The sequence below is a fragment of the Myxocyprinus asiaticus genome, chromosome 18, assembly GCF_019703515.2.
Source record: "Myxocyprinus asiaticus isolate MX2 ecotype Aquarium Trade chromosome 18, UBuf_Myxa_2, whole genome shotgun sequence".
NCBI lineage: Eukaryota > Metazoa > Chordata > Actinopteri > Cypriniformes > Catostomidae > Myxocyprinus > Myxocyprinus asiaticus.
The window spans coordinates 37,736,587-37,756,887 of record NC_059361.1 but is presented as its reverse complement, the minus strand read 5'-3'; positions in this window follow the sequence as shown (position 1 = coordinate 37,756,887).

Genomic DNA, 20,301 nt, shown 5'->3' with positions numbered 1-20,301 from the left:
TATGTAAACTTCCCCATTGGCAAGTACATGTGAGGTATTCTCCACATGTTAACCTCCCTCCGGTAGGATGTGGTCTCCGTAGTGATCCCCCTCCTGGAGAGGGAAGAGCACTTCCCAGCATTATTCTAGAAAGTGCTCAGTAAGAAATTGCTTGACAGCAAATCAGGAAAGGCACCGCCAGTAGCCTACTTGGTTAAGTGCCTCCTCCCCCCTTACCTAACTCGCTGGAAGGTCACAACATGGTTGAGCACTCATTGTGAGGCACGCAGCAGCTTACCCGTGTCCACTCTTCCGTACCTCGTGACATGGTTCAGCACCTGTGGCTTTTCCTATATGAACCCCTAGTGTCACTACATCGACACAACGTCAAGTGAGTGACAGACAGGGAACGTCTTGGTTACTGATGTAACCTCTGTTCCCTGATGGAGGGAACGAGACATTGTGTCCCTTCTGCCGCGGTGCTGAACCAGCTGCTGACATGGCCAGGACTCTCTATCGGCTCCTCAGAATAAATCTCAATGAGTGGTATATCCTTTTATACCCGTATGTCCAGGGCGGAGAGTGGCATGCAAATTCCACTCACTAATTCTCATTGGCCTTTTCTATTTTAAGCAAAGGTGATTGGGGCTCTCAAGATTGAACCCATAGTGTCACTAAATCGACACAACGTCTCGTTCCCTCCATCAGGGAACAGAGGTTACATCAGTAAACAAGACATTTTATTTACGTTTACCAAGGGGCCTGTACACCCCACTCTCTCTCTCTCTCTCTCTCTCTCTGTGATCCCTCCCCTGCCCCCTTCCCTCCTTCCTTATGACCTATCCCATTCCCCTGGAAATGGTGGAACAATCCCCCAAGGCCGGGGCACCGGTGTACTAACCCTCCTGTTTCTCTCTCCCCCTACCCATTCTTCCACTCAGGTGGAGGAAACTGCCGCCACTGGTGTGGATGTGAGGTTTGGGCCGGTCTGTTGGAGTTGCAGGGAGCCGGGATACATCCGCAAACAGTGCCCGCTGATGGAGGTGGGGACATTGATCCAGGTCCCCGACACTCCACCGGCTTCCCCCGATCGAGCAGGGATGTACTAAATAACCATGAGTATGGGGGGGGATACATACTAAGCCTTGGTGGCCATTCATCAATGCTTGGTTCAAAATGGGGCATCAGATACAAATAATTGGGTGAGGTGTGGTGAGGTGTTATCCAAAAGCATACCATTGAGGCTGTGGTTAGTTTCCGCCTCACCCATTCACTAATTAATTGGCCGGCTTTTCCCGAATTGTTAAAGGGGTTGTGTGTGGATGGAGAGTGTGAAGTGTGCAATGCCCTGATGGGGGGAGGTGGAGCCAGGGCCATCTACATCAGCTCCGCATCAGGATGACATAAGAGAGGGGGAAGCCGAGGCCCATTCCCACTGGGGATTTCCCTCTGGAGCAGACGCGAGACGAAATTCTTAAGCACATGTTTGACCAAGTAAAGTAACTGATGGTCAACACCTTCAGCCGCACATTGCACTCACATATCCGTATTTTTCAGTTGTAAATGATCGGTTGTATCAAGTGACGCAGGACGCTCAGACAAAAGAAGATACAATCCAGTTGTTAGTACCAAGGAGCCGTCGGGAAATGTTATTCCAGGTGGCTCATCATTGTCCGATGGTGGGTCATTTGGGACAGGGGAAAACACTAAACTGTCTCATGGCCCATTTCTATTGGTCGGTCATTCGCAGGGATGTTAGCCGGTGGTGTGCAACATGCCGCGAATGTCAGCTGGTGAATCCGCCGGCCACTCCAAAAGTGCCATTGTGCCCCCTTCCATTGATTGAGGTTCCCTTTGACAGAGTTGGCATGGACCTCATCAGGCCATTAGAATGGGCAGAACGTGGCATTGCTTTGTGTTGGTTCTGGTGGACTACACAACGCAATACCCAGAAGCAGTGCTTCTTTGCAACATCTCAGCATGTACTGTTGCGGAGGCACTCTTCAGAATAATCTCCCGAGTGGGGATTCCTAAAGAAACCTTCACTGATCAGGGCACTACTTTCCTGTCACATACACTATGTGAAGTGTACGAGTTATTGGGTATTAAATCAATTCGGACAAGTGTGTACCATTCAAAAATGGACGGCTTGGTTGAACGATTTAATAAGACCCTAAAAAATATGATTCGTTAGTTCGGGCACGAAGATGTTTGGAATTGGGATAAGTGGCTCGAACCCCTGTTATTTGCAGTGCGAGAGGTCCCGCAAGCCTCCACTGGGTTTTTACTGTTCAAATTGATATATGGGCATAAGCCCTGTGGCATATTAGACGTCATGAAGGAAAACGTCATGGTGACATTGGTGTCGATGTAGTGACACTAGGGGTCACTCTTGGGAGCCCGAGACACCTCTGGTCTTTGATAAAAGGCCAATGAAAATTGGCGAGTGGTATTTGCATGCCACTCCCCCGGACATATGGGTATAAAAGGAGCTGGTATGCAACCACTCATTCAGGTTTTACGCTGAGGAGCTGATATAAGGTCCGGCCATTTCAGCAGGTAGTTCAGCGTTGTGGCAGGAGGGACCAACGTCTCGTTCCCTCCATCAGGGAACGGAGGTTACACCAGTAACCATGACATTCCCTACCTGTCACTCACTCGACGTTGGTGTCGATGTAGTGACACTAGGGGTCCCTATACAAAATGCCACAAGGCTGAATGGTGTTACGTGAACTGGCGGTGTGTGGTGGGCAGACTTGCTGTGTGCCTCATAGCCAGCACACCAGGTCGACACGTAACCTCCCCCAACACAGTTATGAGTGTCGAATGGCCCTTTTTGGGGACAAGTCGACTACCCAAAGATAGAGACAGGCTTAACCCAGTCATGGCCTCTTTTCCCCTTCTCTTTTTCCACTCCCTAAAAAGAAGAGGTATTATCCGACTGGGCCACCAGGTCTAGTCGGGGGGTGTCCCTCTCAAGGGGAGGACACCGCGGAGACCACACCTCGCCCCAAGAGAGGGGGGGGTACTTTTAAGTGGAAAAATACGTCACATGGTCTTTCCAACTATGTGGAGAGCCTTCAAGGTAGATCCTGCCCAATGGGGGAGGAGTTACTACAAACACTGGAGACTGGGGCAGAGGGGCTATGCCCAAGGAAGACGCAGTTTGCCAGCAGGGAAACGAACTAGCGGAAGATGTAGATCGCATGGGGCTTAGCCTTACAGGGAACCACCACATATGGAGCACCTACCCCAGAACAGGGCACTTAGTTAGCGCGTGTACTGGGCTGGCAGTGAGTCTCTCTGAAAACTCGACTGCCACAGGGCTCGGAGGAAGTCAACCAGGGAAAACATTTTTTTGAACACTACTGGGAATTAACGGCACACGTCTTCAGCTCAAAAGGAGGTGGAAGGCACTATGTGCAAGTGATACACCCGGCCGGCTATCCCGGGCTTATCCGCTTGTGTTGCGTGCCACTACCTGGGATGAAACTGGTTCCACCCGGAGGTTGTAGAACCTTGCAGAGGTGTTGGGTGTTGCCCAGCCCGCTGCTCTGCAAATGTCTGTTAGAGAGGCACCTCTGGCCAGGGCCCAAGAAGCCGCTACACCACGGGTAGAATGGGCTTGTAGCCCTACCGGGGGCGGCATGTTTTGGGCAAGATATGCCATGGTTATGGCATCAACGAGCCAGTGGGCGATCCTCTGCTTGGAGACAGCGCTTCCTTTCCGCTGTGCACCAAAGCAGACAAAGAGCTGCTCAGAGATCCTAAAACTCTGCGTGCGATCCAAATAGATGCATAAAGCGTGCACCGGACACAGCAACGACAGGGCTGGGTCTGCATCCTCCTGAGGCAGCGCTTGCAGGTTCACCACCTGGTCCCTAAAAGGAGTGGTGGGAACCTTGGGCACATAGCCCGGTCGGGGTCTCAGGATCAGGTGAGAATAGCCCGGACCGAACTCCAGGCATATTTCACTGACAGAGAACGCTTGCAGGTCACCTACCCTCTTGATGAATGTGAGCGCAGTCAGGAGGGCAGTCTTCAAGGAGAGTGCCTTAAGCTTGGCTGACTGCAAAGGCTCAAAGGGGGCTCTCTGTAGACCCTGAAGAACTATGGAGAGATCCCATGAGGGAACAAGGGGCTGTCTGGAGGGATTCAGCCTCTTGGCGCCTCTTAGGAACCTGATGATCAGGTCGTGCTTCCCTAAGGACTTACCGTCAACCTGCGTCATGGTGTGCTGCTATGGCAGCAACGTACACCTTCAAGGTGGAAGGGGACAGCCTCCCTTCCAGCCTCTCCTGCAGGAAGGAAAGCATTGATCCGACTGCGCATCTCTGGGGGTCTTCGTGTTGAGAAGAACACCACTTAGCGAATAGACGCCACTTAAAGGCATACAGGCATACAGGGGGCCCTAGCCTGAGTGATCGTGTCTACCACCATGGGTGGTAGGCCACTTTGGTCTTCCACGTCCCATCCAGGGACCAGACATGGAGATTCCAGAGGTCTGGGCATGGGTGCCAGAGGGTGCCCTGTCCCTGAGAAAGAAGGTCCTTTCTCAGGGGAATTTGCAAGGGGGGAGCTGTCGGGAGGAGCATGAGGTCCGAGAACCACATCTGGGTGGGCCAGTAGGGTGCTACCAGGATGACCTGCTCCTCGTCCTCCCTGACCTTGCACAGGGTCTGTGCAAGCAGGCTCACTGGGTGAAACGCATATTTGCGAATGCCAGGGGGCCAGCTGTGTGCCAGCATGTCTATGCCGAGGGGAGCCTTGGTGAGGGCGTACCAGAGCGGGCAGTGGGAGGATTCTTGGGAGGCGAACAGGTCCACCTGTACCCGACCGAATCGACTCCAAATCAGCTGGACCACCTGAGGGTGGAGTCTCCACTCTCCTCTGAGGGAAACCTGCCGTGACAGTGCGTCCGCTGTAGTGTTGAGGTTGCCTGGGATGTGAGTGGCTCACAGCGACTTGAGGTGCTGCCGATTCCGGAGGAGGAGACGGCGGACAAGTTGTGACATATAGCGAGAGCGCAGACTGCCTTGGTAGTTGACATATGCTACCGCTGCCGTGCTGTCCGTCCAAACTAGCACGTGCTTGCCCTGGATCAACGGCCGGAACCTCCGCAGGGAGAGCAGAATTGCCAGTAACTCGAGGCAGTTGATGTGCCAATGCAGTCACGGACCCGTCCAGAGGCCGGCGGCTGCGTGCCCATTGCAAACAGCACCCCAGCCCATTTTGGAGGTGTCTGTCGTGACCACGACGCGCCTGGAGACCAGTTCTAGGGGAACACCTGCTCGTTGAAACGAGAGGTCGGTCCAAGGGCTGAAAAGATTGTGACAGACCGACGTAATGGCCACGCGGTGTGTCCCGTGGCACCATGCCCATCTCGGGACTCGAGTCTGGAGCCAGTGCTGAAGCGGCCTCATATGCATCAACCCGAGCGGGGTGGCCACCGCCGAGGATGCCATATGCCCCAGGAGCCTCTGAAAATGTTTCAGTGGAACCGCTGTTTTCTATTTGAATGCCTTCAAACAGGCCAGCACCGACTTGGTGCGCTCGTTTGTAAGGCGCGCCGTCAAGGAGACTGAGTCCAACTCCAAACCGAGAAAAGAGATGCTCTGAACCGGAAGGAGCTTGCTCTTTTCCCAGTTGACCCGAAGCCCTAGTCGGCTGAGGTGTGAGAGCACCAGGTCCCTGTGTGCACATAACCCGTCTCGAGAGTGAGCTAAGATTAGCCAGTCGTCAAGATAGTTGAGAATGCGAATGCCCACCTCCCTTAACGGGGCAAGGGCAGCCTCTGCGATCTTCATAAAGATGCAAGGAGACAGGGACAGGCCGAAAGGGAGGACTTTGTACTGATACGCCTGACCCTCGAACGCGAACTGCAGGAAGGGTCTGTGTCGAGGAAGGATCGAGACGTGAAAGTACGCATCCTTCAGGTCTACCGCCGCGAACCAATCTTGATGCCGGACGCTGGCTAGAATGCATCTTTGCATCAGCATCTTGAACGGGAGTCTGTGTAAAGCCCGGTTCAGTACTCGCAGGTCCAAGATTGGCCGCAACCCACCGCCTTTTTTCGGTACCATGAAGTAGGGGCTGTAAAACCCTTTCTTCATCTCGGCTGGAGGGACAGGTTATATCGCGCCATTCCGTAGGAGGGTAGCGATATCCGCACGCAGGGTAACAGCATTTTCGCCCTTGACCAAGGTGAAGTGAATACCGCTGAACCTGGGCGGGCGCCTGGCGAACTGAATTGCGTAGCGGAGTCCGGACCAGCCACCGCGATGGATTGGGAAGCGCAAGCCATGCGTCCAAATTCCACTCAAGGGGGACCAAGGGGACAACGTCATCGGACGTACCGGCAGGTGGGGCCTCGCGGCAAGGCGGAGCACGAGGTGCCACAGCATGTCGTGGCTGTGCTGAATCTAGGGACATCGAAGCACTTACCTGGCTCCTTGTGACCACCACGGAACAGCCTGAGATGGCGGAGGAAGAGGCCTGTCCTTGTAACCCGTGGAGGCTGCCACATCGGGGGCGGCTGTGTGCCACAGCTGGGCGCTCAGGGGCGGAAAGGGCACTGCCGGAGTGCCAATCCTGCAAGAAAAAGCCTGTGGACAGTAGTCGTGGTGACGACCGTACACACCGGGTATGTGACCCAGGGAGGAAGGAAGCCGCTCTTTTGCTGAACTGTTGGGTACCGCAGCCACTTGGGCGTGCGGCAAAATCAAACAAAATGGCAAAAAAAGATTTTCCACCCGGCCCTCCACCGGGGGATGGAGTGGTCTTTCTACCAGCACCACGTGAGTGGGTTCCCTTGTCCCTGGGTTGCCCGTCTCAGGGGCACTTCGAGGACCTCCGTGGGTTCTTCGGTGCCGGCTGTGAGACGGGTGGCGTCAGCTTCCTGCAGTTGGCTCCACGCCGGGGCCGGGCCGGAGGGGCGGGCTGCGGCGGAGCCGGTGCAGTCACCGCAGGGGGACGCCCTTGGCGACGAGCAGACGGGGTGCGGGATCTTGAGCCACGCCGGGGCAGGATGTGCCGGATTGCTTCCGTCTGCGCCGAATAGGCCCGCCTGGGAAATGGGGGCAGCAAGGAACCGTGTTTTGTCGGCCTCGCCCATCTCGACCAGGTTGAGCCACAGGTGGTGCTCCTGGACCACTAGTGTAGCCTACAGGGCTTGGACGGGAGCTTAGGGCGTCCACGCCAGGTGGCGGCGCTCTGCGGGCATAAGTGCACCGCGAGCGCCTTATCCACCGGGGGAATCGCCGTATAGCCCCTGGCTGCCCCGCCATCGAGGGTAGTGAGAGCGGGAGAAGCCAGACTCGCCGTGCGACGAGCCGGCGAACTCATCCGGAAGCCCGATTGGGGCAGACGAGCGTGCTGGGGAATGGGAGGTCCGTGGGGGGATACCCGGCGGAGGCAATCCCATTGAGGTCCCCAAATCGCCCCCAGTGCTAGCCGCGCTGACCTCATACCCGTAGGTAGGAGGACCGAGGCGGGGAGACGCTGGGATGGCTTGCTTTCTTTCTTACGAAAGCAAGCCACAACTGCAACGTTGCCATGGTCATGTTCTCGCAGTGAGAACACGAACCATTCATAAACACTGCCTCCGTGTGGGTTGCACCCAGACAAGAAAGACAGTGATCATGACCATCCGAAGTTGAGAGAAAACGACCGCAACCAGGAATAACACATGATCGGAAAGGCATCTTTAGAAAGACGCGTCTTTAAAAAGACGTTCCGTGTGTGCGCTCTTTAGAGAAATATACTCTTTTAGAGGGGAAAAATGCTCTTTCAGAAGATATACTCTCTAGTTTTTCTGCCGAAGCGCCCAGGGGCGTTCTCTGCAGTGCACCAATGCAGAGGAGGGAGAAGCCGCTGAAATGCGCTGTCAGATCCAGCAGAGGTGAATGAACAGTGCAATTCAGCTCAATGAGCATGACCGTTTGGCTCCGAAGAGAAAATCTGAATGAGTGGTTGCATACCAGCTCCTTTTATACCCATATGTCCGGGGGAGTGGCATGCAAATACCACTCGCCAATTTTCATTGGCCTTTTATCAAAGACCAGAGGTGTCTCGGGCTCCCAAGAGTGACCCCAAGTGTCACTACATCAACACCAACGTCGAGTGAGTGACAGATAGGGAACTGGGAGGAGGGACCTTCACAAAGCAAAAATTAAATTCAATATGTTCTTGACCTGAGAGCAATTCTCCACACACTGGGGCATTTATCACAGGAGAATTTGCAAGAAGCACAACAATATCAGTCCCTGCTGTATAACAGGGGAGCTCAGCTATGGGAATTTACACAGGGAGATGAAGTAATTTTATTACTGCCCACATTGAGTTTAAACTACTCACGCAAAGTGGCAAGGGCCCTTTGAGGTTACACAGCGAGTTGGGGAAGTTGACTATGAGTTAGTGCGTATGGATAGGGGCGGGGCTGCTCAAATTTAACACTAACTTCATAGAACACCACATCGAGACAACCCCAGGGGTAGTGGTACGTAGTCGGCCCTACCGCTTACCCGAACACAAGAAACAGGTAGTACGGGAAGAATTAAAGTCCATGCTCAATATGGGAGTAATAGAAGAATCCCACAGTGATTGGGCCAGCCCGGTGGTTCTGGTACCTAAGAGCGAGGGGTTAGTCTGAATCTGTGTGGATTATAGAAAAGTCAATGCGGTGTCAAAATTTTACGCATATCCAATGCCTCTGATGAACTGCTCGATCAATTGGGTCTGGCTCGCTTTTATTTGACACTGGATTTAAGAAAGGGTTATTGGCAGATCCCCTTAACGGCGATATCCTATGGGAAAATGACCTTCTCCATACCGTTTAGGTTACACCAATTTGTGACCCTTCCGTTCGGTTTGTTTAGGGGCGGCTACATTTCAGCTTCTAATGGACAGAGACCTCAGACCGCATGCTGCATATGCCGCTGCTTATTTGCATGATATCGTTATTTACAGTAATGATTGGCAGCGGCACATGCAGCATCTGGGGGCGGTTCCGAGGTTACTGCGGCGAGTGGGGCTCACAGCAAATCCAAAGGAGTGTGCAATTGGGTGGGTGGAGGTACGATATCTGGGGCTCCATTTGGGTGATGGGCAGGTGCGACCCCAAATTGATAAAACTGCAGTGATCGTGACCTGCCTGAGACCCAAGACCAAAAAGGAGGTGAGACAGTTCCTGGGGCTGGCCGGCTACTATCAAAGGTTTGTGCCTAATTTTTCTGACATCACCATCCCGCTGTCTGATCTCACTAAAAAGGGTACAGTGGACGCAGGTGAAAGCTGCACTATGTGACGGGCCGCTTCTGCATTCCCCTGATTTCTCACTCCCTTTTGTTTTGCAGACAGACACATCGGACAGGGGGCTTGGTGCTGTTCTGTCCCAAGTGGTGGAGGGGGAGGAGCACCCAGTGCTGTACATTAGACAAAAGCTCTCTAAGAGAGATGAAGTACAGCACCATAGAGAAGGTGTGTTTGGCCATCAAGTGGGTGGTCCTCACTCTCCGCTACTATTTGTTGGGACGAGCTTTCACCCTCTGTTCAGACCACGCCCCGCTCCAATGGCTCCACCACAGGAAGGATGCCAATGCACAGATCACCCATTGGTATCTGGCACTCCAGCCATTTAAGTTCGAGGTGGTCCATAGACCGGGGGCACAGATAGCTGTCACAGACTTCCTCTCCGGACAGTTTCCCTGGCCTGAGTCGGGCGGTGGGGGTATGTAGAGGTGAGGGCGCGGCCAGAGTGTTTTGTTTTGAGTGTAAGCTGAAAAGCATACCTGTGTTTGAGTGTGAGCTGAAAAGCAGATCTTTGTTTGAGTGTAAGCTGAAAAGCGATCTCCGTTTTATTTGATAATAAACCCTGACTCACGTGGACAGTGGAAACCGGCTCCTGCTTCCTCCTTTGATCCAAATATGAACATTTGTTACACTAATGTTTCTGAAAATACCCAGTAATTTATTAAATATGCTAAGTTCATACTGAAACTTAAATGCATTTTTTAAAAAAGTTGAATTTCAGTTGAACAAATATAATTTCTATTAATTTATTACATTTTAATTCTACTTGCTTTAATTTGAATTATGAAGTTATATTAAAACTTCAGCCGAATTTTAGATTTTTAACTGGACTTTTGCAACGAGAGGTTTGGGAAATCACAGCTGACGTACTGGATAGAGCAATATCCTGCAATGCTGGACAACTGACACAGCAATATAAGTGAAGAATCTTCAAGTGCTGAGGGACTCTTGTGTCTGTTTCCCTCTCCAACCCACTGATGGATGTTGTGATCGGATGACACCCACTGTGACCCCATCAGTTTCTCCCAGCCCACTCCATCCAAGGGTGAAACTCACAAAAACATGTCCTGAGTCACATTTTACTCCAAAATACAAAAAATAAATAAATGAGAAACAAGATTAGCATGTTCTGAAGTAAATAACTGTGCTTGCAAGGCAGCAGAAGTTATTCTTTTAGGTAAGTTTAGGTTTTAGGCTTTGGTTTTCTTTGTATATGGGACATATTCTTGACAGTTTTTCATGAAATTCACCTCTTCAACCGCCACTGTATCGTGAACAGACTCCAGTTTCTGCTATCAGATGCTGTCCATGGTTCTGAAACTGTTTGGCTGAAATTGAGAACAACACTCATAAATCGCCAGTGCACAAGCACATCAGTCCAGCATGGAATGTCAGCAGAGGAATATCATTAGCATCATGTCACAACAAATCATCTTCGTCCAACACCAGGGAACAGGATACAAATAAGAAAGGTCATCGACTGTAATTGGAAATGCCTCCTATAGGGGGATCACATCCTGCCTTCTCCAGACAGAGAGACCACACTGAAGACAGAAGGGCAGGCTCAAAAACCATAAAACTCCAATTAAACATTCTACCACAGAGAGACTGACGAGGAAAGCCTGTATTTCATTGTACACATCGAGGCCTAGTTGCTCTTGTTACCAGATCTATGACATAGAACAAATGCTAATAAAAAGGGTAATGGGATCAAGACAGGACCAAGGCTGTGTCCAAATGTAGCATAGAATGTAGAATAGTAATTACATTTGACTTCTATTTAGGAAGTCTACACTGGAAGCGAGCAGCTTGCCACAACAAAGCTACAGTATATCGTTCCCATTATAACAAATGCAGCTGTCTACGCTTCAAGTGTAGCAAAGTTGGGTGCTTGCAGTCTAGACTGCTTCATTGATTATAATAGGAGACATCTTGTTTGTTTGTTTTTTATTCCTGCCTGGTATCATAGAAACATTTTTGCTAAATTATTTCACATGGCTTGTTGTACATATTGCAGCAGTTTCCTGATGAAATGAACACTAGAGGCACTACAATAACAATTACTTTTATTTAATCTCACACAAATAACGAATAAAGGCTTCCCCTTTATTCGTTATTCATTATCAGTTCGTAAACACTAAATTTTCACCCCGATCCTCACACAATGCTATCTTATGACATCAAAACACTTTAACCGTAGTGCATTACTTCTTAGGCGATACATTTCAATGTTTGCCTTACATAACTAACTACATTTACAATCTTGTTCGAATGCAATCAAATTGCGTGGTACCTAAATTGAAAGAGCGTTGCACTGAAGAGAACGGAAGTTGATACTTAAGCCAAAGGTGTTATAGCAGCACCCAAAATGTTGCAGTTGCTTTAGCAATTGCATTTTTCTTCTCACTTTTGCCTTATTTTACAATATCAGTTGGGTTAATGTTTAAGGTTTAGTGTAGGGAGGTAGGTTTTGTTGATTTAAAACTCAATAGATCATTAATTTTAAAAACTTCATCTGTTCAGGAGAAAATTTTACTCACCACTCAGAACTCAGAACTGCTTCAGAACATTTAAAGGTGAAGTATGACATTTCTGCGCTACTAGTGGCACCAAATTGAATTTTAAACAACATTTGCCAACACCCCATAGACTCATCATGCCCTTTTGCACTCTCTGATGCCCTATAAAGAAATAGTCCATATTAAATAAAAAGTGATAAACATTTAATGTCGTAATAAACAAGACCACTGTAACATAAACTCACCGGACAGAAATCATGGCAGAGGAATCGGGTCATCCAATAACATCGCCAGATTGAATGGCAGCTGGGTGTGCGGGGGATCCAGCACATGAGGTAGTATGGTTCTTCTGGTAATTAGTTAGTGTAACGATACATATTGCGAATCTTACAAACTTATCTGGAGCTCGACAGAAATGAGCTAACTTGTGTGGCAGTACCTTGAGTGAAGCTTACCTGTTGAGAAGCAACTCGGAAAGTTTGTCGTGTCCATCGAACCCCAAAAATTCCCTCAAAGTCCTCCACCTTGTAAATGTGATGCCAATGTTCACTCTGGTCTCCGTGTCTTTTAGAAAGTCTATGAATTTTGGCTTTAACATCTGTAGGTGAAGCAAAATTTATTTTCTTCTGTACACGTCTTTCGTGGATGTTCATATTCCCCCGGCTGAACAGCTGACTACAGGTAGCCACACCCCAAACTCACACTATAGGTTGAGCTAGAAAGGGATGGGTAGGGCTGAGTGGGCTGCTCAAAATATAAACATCAATATTTTAATAGTGCCTGGGAGGCTCAGTGTTTATACTTTTGGGGGAGGTAAACCCACAAATGGCTTACTTATAGTCAATGAACAATAAACGGAGATAGTAGAACTTATTTTGACTTTAAAAAAATGACATAGAGTACTTCACCTTTAAGGAGCGACATAAACACTACCGGTCAAAAGTTTTTGTTCTTTCTATATTATTATTATTTTTCACATTTTAGAATAATAGTAAAGTCATCAAAATGGATGATATGGAAGAACAGAAATGCGACTATAGGAATTTTGTTGTGACTAAAAAAATCCAAAATAAATCAAAACTATGTTATATTTTAGCATCTTCAAAGTAGCCACCTTTTACATAGACTTTGCAGAAATGTACTCTTGACATTTTCTCAACCAGATTCTTGAGGTATCACCCTGGGATGCTTTTTAAACAGTTTTGAAGGAGTTCCTATCAATACTGGGCACTTATTAGCTGCTTTTTTTTATTATTCGGTCCAAGTCATCCATTTAAAAAACATTTAGTTTTGTAATGAAATAAATTAATATGTTGGCACAATTATATTTTTGTCTACAAAACTAATTTCAAACATTTAAGCATACGCCTTCAAATCAAAAGGTTTTCAGATTATGAGAAACATTTCAGTCAAGTGACCCCAAACTTTGGAACGGCAGTGTACATTTGCAAAAATGTTGCCACAGTCACTTTTGTTTTTCATGATATCAGGCTATGTTTTTGCATGCCAATGTGTCGCTTGCTTCCAATGTACGGATTAGGTATTTAATCGTCAAAGAATTCATTTTATACTTGATTCCTTCTTTATCTTGTGCTCATTCGATTTGTCTGAACTTTAAACTTTCAATCTACCCATTCAGAAAAAAGAAATCTGCTTGGAGGCACCGGGCAGTCCTTGCTGAGTGACTTTTATAAATAGTTCTCCAACACTGGAGATAAACAGAGAGCCTTCTGAAGCTATACAGTAGATTACTGTCTTTAATGACTTCGACTAGTTTCTTCTTCAAATTGTAATGTTGACATGACGCCCCACCCCCATCCCTTGTGATCCAACCCATTTGTCCTAGCATAATCCATTACTGTTCAGACAGAACTGACAGCACCTCAACTCCATCTGCCTTTGCTGTCCCCTGGAGGCCCTCAAGCTCGATCGAAAGACTCAGGACTGGCACTCTGAAACGTATTTACCTCCTTAATACTTCTCTAAATGTACCATGATTGATTCATAGAGGGTTATTCGTGTGTCAGGGCCCATCAGAAAGGCCCTATAATGGAGGCGTATGTCTCTCCACACCTGTGACTCTATTCCCAATCACAAGTGATAAACGAGATGCATGCCAAGGGATGTTTGGCAGGTATGGTGGGCATGGGCTAAAGAAGCAAAAAAATAATAATAATAATAATAATAATTTCTTTTCAAAGTGTGTTTTCCCTCTTGTCTCCCAATGCTGGAATGAATGGGTCGGTCAGTCGCTCCATAGTGTTTGTGAGAGCTCACAGTGACACAGAAATTGGTTTCTTACCTGGTGTTGGCGAGCTGTGAATTGAGAGCGAGAGTGAGGCATCTTCCCTGTGGAGAGCACAACTGCGACCATAGCTGACCTGTTTTCAAATTCCTTTTTCCTACAGACGTATTAAACAAACAAATGTATGTTTTGGTTCGCAGGAAACAGTTTCAAACTGTGCCCATTTAATGGCGTATTGCCCAGGGCTGTGTCTCGGCTCCATCAGACTACTGTATTGATTTCTGCAGATGACTTCATCCAGGGATCAACTGTAGCTATTGTGTTTAGAGTGCTCTTTAACTGTACCCAGCGCAGTTGTAATGTTGATCAATAATAAAAATGATATGCACTTAGACTGATGTTGTGCAAAGCAATAATTAGACAGTGAAATCTCCATTACCAGATGCTATGAATCTCTAAAATGCAAACATAAACAAGTGCTCTTTTCGATTTGTATCGGGAATATGCAGTAACAATGATACATTTTTGTGTAATGATTTATGGATGTGCAAAGACTTTCTAAGAAACAGCAATGGCGAAACTGCTAGACACTCCCCCAATGAATACTCAACTACACCAAATTAATATTTAATACAAACTGAAATGCATGACAAAACAGAATGAGAAATTAGAATGAAGACTACAACATAGCAACACAAGGGGTTCTCAAACTACTTTTTTTTTTTTTTTGTCAGCTAAAGCCTTATGACCTAAAGTATTTTCTACAAAGTCTAGCTAATCATATTTGATACATGATTTTCTAAAACCTCTACATCATCAACATGTCCAACTTTGCAGATTTCTTTTTCTATACAATACACTAAAAGTCTACTGCCTTCTGTTGAAAAGATATTTCAATATATAATTGTCAAAATAATTCATGATCATTCAAATGCATTACATTGTGGCAGATAAGTAAAGCATTTATTGGCCTTATAAATCAATATATTGCTTGATTTATTTCCATCTACTTGAACACAAGCATATCACTGGCCTACAATCCACAGAAATCCATTTTGCATTTGATTTCATCAATCAGTCTGAGGTAGACTTAGGACGCATTCTTCCATTCCATCTGTACATCCGCATCTGGTTCTGAGCTTGGTTGCATTGCATGTTGCATTGGTTTTCAGTGTCTCAAGCCATAAATGCAGTGTTTTTATGCAGCATGTAGTTTGACACTTTAAGATGTCGGTTTGTTGCCTGTATGGCTGGAGTTGTGCATACTGCCCCCTGCGGACTGCAAGTTGCAAAAACATGACGGGGACACTTCAAGCTTGAATTGCTCTTTGGTAAAAAAAAAAAATTGCATATCCTCATGTGTCCAATATCCACATGTGTGGACGTTGTATTCTGGCTTTGCTATACACAACGCATCATTTAAATTAATTTAAACTGACTGATGAACACTCTGGGATGTCAGTAAAGGGTTAAACTTTCGACGAATAGTCATGTGACCAAACAACATTGCGCCGATCACAGCGGAGTTTGTCTTTGGGAGAAACGACAACAAAAATACATCTGGTATAAAACCTAAATACGTTTTTACATGGAAACCTATTTGAGTCAAAAGTTTCGAGTATAGTTTCATCTGATATTTTAAGATTTGAGCAGTTTATTGCAAAATGCCACGCTGCTAAACACAATGTACATAATAGAAAAAAAAAATAGCACTACTTTTGTGGTAAAATGTAATAAAAAATATGATTTTTGGATGTAAAAAGTATAATTTTACTGCATAATTAATGGTAAAAACAAATAACATATATATATATATATATATATATATATATATATATATATATATATATATATTATGTATAACAAGAGAGTACATGTACTTTTATGGTAAATTATTGTTAAAATTATGGTAAAAACAATAATCGGCCATTCCCAGAATTCCCTGCATGACCCAACACATTTCATTATATTTTATGGGAATAGTTATGTTTCTTCTTATTTTTAATGTCAGTTATGTACTTTGCGGTGTTCCGTGTTATATTTTATGTAGTTAATGTTTATTGCATTATTTTAATTTAACATGTGTTACCCTGATAGTGTTTTGTGTTTGTGTGAGTGACACTGTGCACTGTCTCTACATGTGTATTAATTATTGCTCTTGGTAGGGCCACTCTTGAAATTTATGTCATCATGTGCCTTTCTGAAATTACTACAGAGATTAACAATACATTATAAAGTGAAAAGCAGATTTTTATAGTTCAAGAATTTCAAGTTTATATCATTTAATAATATAAACGGTAATGAACCGTAAAATATACAGGCCTCAAAATTACATTCCGTAAAGGATAAAAAATGGTCATCGTACTTTTTACGGTAAATGTTTGGCAAATACAGCTGTCGGTAATTTACCGTAAATTTTAAGTCATGTTTTTTTTTTCTTTTTTTTTTTTTTAACAGTGTATATTTTCTGTGCATTTTCACATTGAGAGAGAAATAATAAAAAAAAATGCTTTCAGAGACCAGTGCAGACAGGTTAAGTCATTCACTAAATAGGAAGCAAGGGAGCATCCTATAGCTTTCTTATGAAGCAGTGCATTCAATCCAAACTTCCTAAAGTTCAGTTATAGGCTGCAGATGATGTTTGGACCACCCAACATGTTTAGCAGCCAATGTTAATCAGTACATAGATTCAGAATTTATAATGTCTAATTTGAGTTTTTTTTTTTGCCAAAGTGAAAAAAAAAAACAAACAAAAAAAACAAACAAAAAAAAAACATTGTAACAATCAAGTCAAAGTATATATATATATTTTAATTTTTATTTTTTTAATTTTTTTTATATATATAGTTTTTTATTTGTGCTTTTCCCAGTACACACTATTCCAAAGTACCTTTACAGAAATCAGTGGTAATGTCTGTAATGTCTCAAAAACATGAATAACAAACACTCCTGGAAACATAATAAACAATTTGATTTAAAAAAAAAAAAAAAAAAAAAAAAATCACACTTTCTATATCTTGGTATTATTATTATAACTTAGTCGGCTAACCACAATTTTCAGGAAAACGATTTACTCTAGATTTTTTTTTTTTTTTTTTTTTTTTGTGTGCATCTTTATTAGTTGCTACTAGCTACAAATCAAAAAGGGAAATGGAAAATGCACACAGGGTAGCCACGCTCAGGTCTCAGGAGGTTAATACAGAATTAACATACAGTCAGGGGGTCGTAATTAATTTTGTAATTTTTTAACGTATCATTTTTTATATAATTATTCACAATGAATTAATGCATTACATCGACAGCCTTGGTTTATATTTTAACTGATATTTAAAAAAAAATACATGAATGATGTAACTTGTGAATACTTAGTATCTTATACATTATTTTATAGAAAAATAATGTTGAAAATGTGTTTATAAATATACAGTTGAAGTCAGAAGTTTACATGCACCTTGGCCAAATACATTTAAACATTTGTAGAAAATATTCCCTGTCTTAGGTCAGTTAGGATCACTACTTTATTTTAAGAATGTGAAATGTCAGAATAATAGTAGAGAGAATTATTTATTTCAGGTTTTATTTCTTTCATCACATTCCCAGTGGGTCAGAAGTTTACATACGATTTGTTAGTATTTGATAGCATTGTCTTTAAATTGTTTAACTTGGGTCAAATGTTTTGGGTAGCCTTCCACAAGCTTCTCACAATAAGTTGCTGGAATTTTGGCCCATTCCTCCTGACAGAACTGGTGTAACTGAGTCAGGTTTGTAGGCCTCCTTGCTCACACATGCTTTTTCAGTTCTGCCCACAAATTTTCTATCAGATTGAGGTCAGGCCTTTGTGATGGCCACTCCAATATCTTGACTTTGTTGTCCTTAAGCCATTTTGCTACAGCTTTGGAGGTATGCTTGGGGTCATTGTCCATTTGGAAGACCCATTTGTGACCAAGCTTTAACTTCATGGCTGATGTCTTGAAATGTTGCTTTAATATATCCACTCAATTTCCTTCCTCATGATGCCATCTATTTTGTGAAGTGCACCAGTCCCTCCTGCAGCAAAGCACCCCCACAACATGATGCTGCCATCCCCATGCTTCACGGTCGGGATGGTGTTCTTCGGCTTGCAAGCCTCACCCTTTTTCCTCCAAACATAACAATGGTCATTATGGCCAAAAAGTTCCATTTGTGTTTCATCAGACCAGAGGAAATTTTCCAAAAAATAAGACCTTTGTCCCCATGTGCACTGGCAAACTGTAGTCTGGCTTTTTTATGGTGGTTTTGGAGCATTGGCTTCTTCCTTGCTGAGCAGCCTTTCAGGTTATGTCGATATAGGACTCGTTTTAATGTGAATATAGATACTTGTCTACCTGATTCCTCCAGCATATTCACAAGGTCCTTTGCTGTTGTTCTGGGATTGATTTGCACTTTTCGCACCAAACTAGGTTAATCTCTATGAGACAGAATGCTTCTCCTTCCTGAGTGGTATGATGGTTGCATGGTCCCATGGTGTTTATACTTGCGTACTATTGCTTGTACAGATGAACGTGGTACTTTCAGGGGTTTGGAAATTGCTCCCAATGAATGAATCCACAATTTGGTCTTGGCTGATTTCTTTTGATTTTCTCATGATGTCAAGCAAAGAGGCACTGAGTTTGAAGGTAGGCCTTAAAATACATCCACAGGTACACCTCCAATTCATTACACCTCCTATCAGAAGCTAATTGGCCAATTGGCTAATTGTCTAAAGGCTTGACATTATTTTCCAAGCTGCTTAAAGGTACAGTTAACTTAGTGTATGTAAACTTCTGACCCACTGGAATTGTGATATTGTCAATTAAAAGTGAAACCATCTGACAGTAAACAATTGTTGGAAAAATTACTCATATCATGCACAAAGTAGATGTCCTAAATGACTTGCCAAAAATATAGTTTGCTAATATGAAATCTGTGGAGTGGTAAAAAAATGTGTTTAAATGACTTCAACCTAAGTGTATGTAAACTTCTGACTTCAACTGTAGGTGTTGCAAGGATTATTATTATTATTATTTATTTTTTTGAAATACCACACAGAAAATGTAAAAACTAAATGACACATATCACTGAAATAGCTGTCAGAAATGCTCTCTGCCTGTAAGTCATTTTGCACATTCAGGCTTGCCAGCATTTGGTTTGTGGACATGTCTTTTGAGGGTGTGTTCGCAGAATGGTGGAAGTAAGCAAAATGTCTGAAATGACTTACTTTGTTTTTAACCATATGTTTATGCAGTTGTAGTAACATTAACATCATTGTGTGTGTAAAATGTATTTTGCTATTCTAAAATAACCCATGAAATGTACCTTTTTATACAATTGGATTTCTATAATTTTTATTTCCAGCAGATATTATTGATATTGAAGTGTAGCCTCACAATCACCCGTTTGGGAAACCTGATCCACAGGTACAAATTGGCACATATTGAAGTACACATACATACATGTGGTGTCTCCTCTTCCTCTAGGTCTCTAGCCTGAAACATACATACAGCTCTCAAACTTGCACTCCACTTACCTGTAGTTTATTCATGACCTGCTCTCCATTCCAGTGAAATCACAAAATAAAATGCAACCATATGCACCCTGTTCCTGCTATACATTTACTGATATACAGTTACAATTTTACATGGTTTTGTTAAAACAAAATGTGTATACGCAAGCTAGATTTAACCTATTTGCATTAACCCTTTAAGCACTGAAAGTGTTTTTAAAGATTTCCTGTTTCAGTGGCATGCTCATAATTAATCAAAATCAAATTAAAAGTTATAGCATTACGAAAATAACTTATCCTATTTTCCAAAAATGTCTCAAGTGTACAAAAGCCTCTCCAAACAAATAAAACATAATAATTGTACATAAGAACTAATTACACATGCAAACACAACAATGAATAAAGGCATGCTCTCTCTCCAAAGCATGCAGGCATGAGTAACGAGATCTCATTCAGTTCCATTCTGTGTCATTTGAGCTATCACTGAGCTGATCACTGAGCTATCACTATCACTGTTATGTACTTGGCGCCATCTCCTGGTGGCCATATGTAATTAGAGTGAACGATCCTCTCTGCCGATATTTGGATGACAAGACGGTGAGAGGTGAGAGACGGGTTTGAACACGTCAAACATCCTAATTTAACCTTTGGTATGGGTGATACCGTAATCCTGTCAGTAATCTTTGATAAGAGGTGGCAACACTGTGCTTACCTGCTGTTCTGTTCCT